Consider the following 4,109-nt stretch of genomic DNA (forward strand, 5'->3'; position numbering starts at 1 on the left):
GGGCATTATCTTGCTGAAATATAAGCGCAGGGCCATAATGGGCAACAAAAGAGGGCGCTGAAAGTCGTCGGCGACCCATCATGCTGTGTGGTTGCCGCTGATGACAACCAAAAGGGTCTGGTATGAAAAGAAATGGCACGCCAGCCCATCACTCCTGGTTGTCAGGCTGTATGTCGGGCGACAGTCAGGTTGATATCTCACCGCTGTCCAGAGCGTCTCCAGACACGTCTTTCCTGACCGCTGGGGCTCAGTTCAAAATAGGACTCATCACTGAAGGTAGTTCTACCCTAGTCAAAGAGTTTGCTCACCATTGGGGCTCAGTTCAAAACAGGACTCATCACTAAAGGTAGTTCTACCCTTGTCAAAGAGATTGCTGACCATTGGGGCTCAGTTCAAAACAGGACTCATCACTGAAGGTAGTCCTACCCTAGTCAAAGTCATTGCTGACCATTGGGGCTAAGTTCAAAACAGGACTCATCACTGAAGGTAGTTCTACCCTAGTCAAAGAGATTGCTGACCATTGGGACTCAGTTCAAAACAGGACACATCACTGAAGTTCTATCCTAGTCAAAGAGATTGCTGACCATTGGGGCTCAGTTCAAAACAGGACTCATCACCGAAGGTAATTCTACCCTAGTCAAAGAGATTGCTGACCACTGGGGCTCAGTTCAAAACAGGTCTCATCACTGAAAGTAGTGCTACCCTAGTCAAAGAGATTGCTCACCATTGGGGCTCAGTTCAAAACAGGACTCATCACTGAAGTTCTATCCTAGTCAAAGAGATTGCTGACCATTGGGGCTCAGTTCAAAACAGGACTCATCACTGAAGGAAGTTCTACCCTAGTCAAAGAGATTGCTGACCATTGGGGCTCAGTTCAAAGCAGGACTCATCACTGAAGGTAGTTCTATCCTAGTCAAAGAGATTGCTGACCACTGGGGCTCAGTTCAAAACAGGACTCATCACTGAAAGTAGTCCTACCCTAGTCAAAGAGATTGCTCACCATTGGGGCTCAGTTCAAAACAGGACTCATCACTGAAGGTAGTTCTAGCCTTGTCAAAGAGATTGCTGACCATTGGGGCTCAGTTCAAAACAGGACTCATCACTGAAGGTAGTTCTACCCTAGTCAAAGAGATTGCTGACCATTGGGGCTCAGTTCAAAGCAGGACTCATCACTGAAGGTAGTTCTATCCTAGTCAAAGAGATTGCTAACCACTGGGGCTCAGTTCAAAACAGGACTCATCACTGAAGGTAGTTCTACCCTTGTCCAAGAGATTGCTGACCAATTGGGGTCATTTCAAAACAGGACTGAAGGTATTTCTACCCATGTCAAAGCGATTGCCACTGACGTCTCTGGAGATGCTCCAGAGATCAATGGGGTACCAACCATATTGAGCACACCATATTGGCGTGATGGTCTGTGATGACATTTATTTTCATAGCAGATCCCTTTGGTTATCATCCACTACAGTTCACAAACTTTACGGCTTTATGTTGCCTGCTCTGCCGTAACTCCATGACTAATTATAAGTGGACTATGTCAGTACAGACTAAACGCTTTTCGTCCGGACGATGCCTATCGGTATAGACTAAACGTTTTTCGTCCACCTTTTCACACTTCAACAGGGGAAAATAAGCGTGAATGGCTTTGCTCTTGGCACGTGTACTTGGACACACTAATCAATCTATAAACACGCAACTTGTAAAAGCTATAATTATTTATCTGAAAATGATGTAAATACTAATGTAATGTTGTTCAGTACGGCCGACTCAGTGGCCAACAGATATATCTGCACCTACACCCGTTACACCACATATAAAGTGAAAACGTTGTTAGCAAAAATCTCTGATTTAATTCCAATTTATACACAGCATTTACTTTTAGACAGACATGATCGGCATATTTTGTTTCAGATGCATAAAATTTGGCATGACCTGTAGGACTCAAGGAGCTAATTAATACAGGATGCCCTCATGACACGAAAGTATGAACGTGTCTGACTTATGAAAATCTAAATATCTTTAATTTATGTATGCTTGGTTAATTATGCTGGAGTGGTAGTTATAGCAATAAACAGAAATATAGTAAAAGTAATTTTGTAAATAGTTTGAACCTATTCCTGTGTGGTTCTAGTGGGTGTGTGATGTCGACATGGTATGATCACACTATTAATGTTTCCAGATACTGCTGGAGGCTGCCTTCATCCCCTTCTATGACGCTGTCAAACACAGACACACACACTCACAACATTCTTACTGAAATAGAATCTGGTCATTCATGTAGTGCAACTTACATTAATTTTGAGTGCAGGAAAAAGTACATTAAAACTGAGTGCAACAGGGACTAAAACAAATGTAAATAAGAACAGTTAAAATCCATTGAAGATACAGAGAAACTGAATCAGTGCGAATGAATGGATAAATAAATACATAAATGAAAAGCTATGTATCACTCGAGTGCACTATCAGCTGCTACAGTCCTACGTCTTTCTTGTCATCACAAAGTGGAGTGTCCACGCCTTCTTGCGATCGGAAATTCAGTCGACTGGCCATGACAGGGTGAAACACCTGGCGGCTGTGTCAGTACCGGGCATGCGGGACGCGATTCACATACTCGGTACCTACTCAGACACCAGGAAGAGCCGCTGAAGACCTCAGAGAATCCCAGCCTTTATACGGTCGCCAAACGTGGAGCCCAGGCCCATGACGTGCCATCACACTAATGTGATCCACAAAGAATGTTCCCCATGAAATCCGAACCCAGAAGGTACGCAGAACTGGTTAGTAGCAGTGCACTACACCGACAAGGGACGCCGAGCACTTAATTTTACAGTATAAGTGGCATACTACTGTGCAAATGTCGCCTGCGGGCTACGAAAGTTAGCTTGTGGTGCCCCAAACACCTCTCCTTGTTTCGAAAACAATGTCTACGTTCGGATATTCGTTTTAGATGATCTGTATTTTACGATAATATTGGAAGCAGAAGAAGTGAATTAAGATTTGTGCTGCGGCCGGGACTGGAACCCGGGTCTTCTTGTTTACTAGGCAGATATGCTGACCATTACACCACCGCAGCATTATGGTCAATACAGTTGCATGAACTACTTGAGTCAAATACCCTCCCCAACACAAACTCCAATTCACATCTCCTCATATATGGTCACTATTGCCAGGTAGGGAGGGTGTTTGACTTGAGTAGTTCGTGCAGCTCTGTTGCCCATAATGCTGCAGAGGTGTAATGGTCAGCATACCTAACTAGTAAACAAGAAAATCTCGGTTCGAGTCCCGGCCGCAGTCCCAATTTTAATTCACTTCTTCAGCTTCCAACTTTATCGTAGATAAATTAGAGACTTCAATATCTCAGGGAAAATCTAATTTAAGATCTGTACGATCTGTATTTCATTCAGAAATCAATAACTGGGTTGGTTTGAAGCTCATGTCTTTGCTGCGACTTCCCATCACGAATCTAGGTGTACCAACAATTGATACAACAGTTCTCTTACTGTGTATCCCTTGAGAACAGCCGACGATATCGCTGGTAGACTATTGAAAAAAGAGGTGGAGTACTTTGTGAGTATATACTGTGATGGCAAGAATTCAGCGAAATGAAGGTTCAAATGGTTCAAATGGCTCTGAGCACTATGGGACTCAACATCTTAGGTCATAAGTCCCCTAGAACTTAGAACTACTTAAACCTAACTAACCTAAGGACATCACACACACCCATGCCCGAGGCAGGATTCGAACCTGCGACCGTAGCAGTCCCGCGGTTCCGGACTGCAGCGCCAGAACCGCTAGACCACCGCGGCCGGCCGAAATGAAGGAAAGATTACGGTCTGGGTACATGAAAAACTGTTGTTTGATTACACACATCAGTCCTTTCTCTGCGTATAGTGTTACTGGTAGGAATAAGAGTGGTGGAATAGATGAGTACTGTATTTCTGTTGATGAAAACGAGCGATGCTCTCCAGAAAAGGAAAAAAAAGGTAGAGTGTTGTATTAAGCTTAAGGCCATAACCAATTAGCAGTGAAATTTCCGAGTGAGTTAGTGAGCTTACTATTCCCTACTGTTTGGTTCGCAATCAATAACAAATACTACATTGCATCTTGAG

At 43.7% G+C, this 4,109-nt stretch overlaps 1 non-coding gene across 1 annotated transcript; it reads right to left on the reverse strand.

The window, feature by feature from the left end:
* Positions 1-3,000: 3,000 nt before the first annotated feature.
* Trnat-agu (transfer RNA threonine (anticodon AGU)) lies at positions 3,001-3,073 on the reverse strand. Its single transcript has one exon. It is a non-coding gene; the product is annotated as a tRNA-Thr (tRNA).
* Positions 3,074-4,109: the final 1,036 nt, after the last annotated feature.

Source organism: Schistocerca cancellata, chromosome 6, assembly GCF_023864275.1.
Source record: "Schistocerca cancellata isolate TAMUIC-IGC-003103 chromosome 6, iqSchCanc2.1, whole genome shotgun sequence".
NCBI classification, from domain to species: Eukaryota; Metazoa; Arthropoda; class Insecta; order Orthoptera; family Acrididae; genus Schistocerca; species Schistocerca cancellata.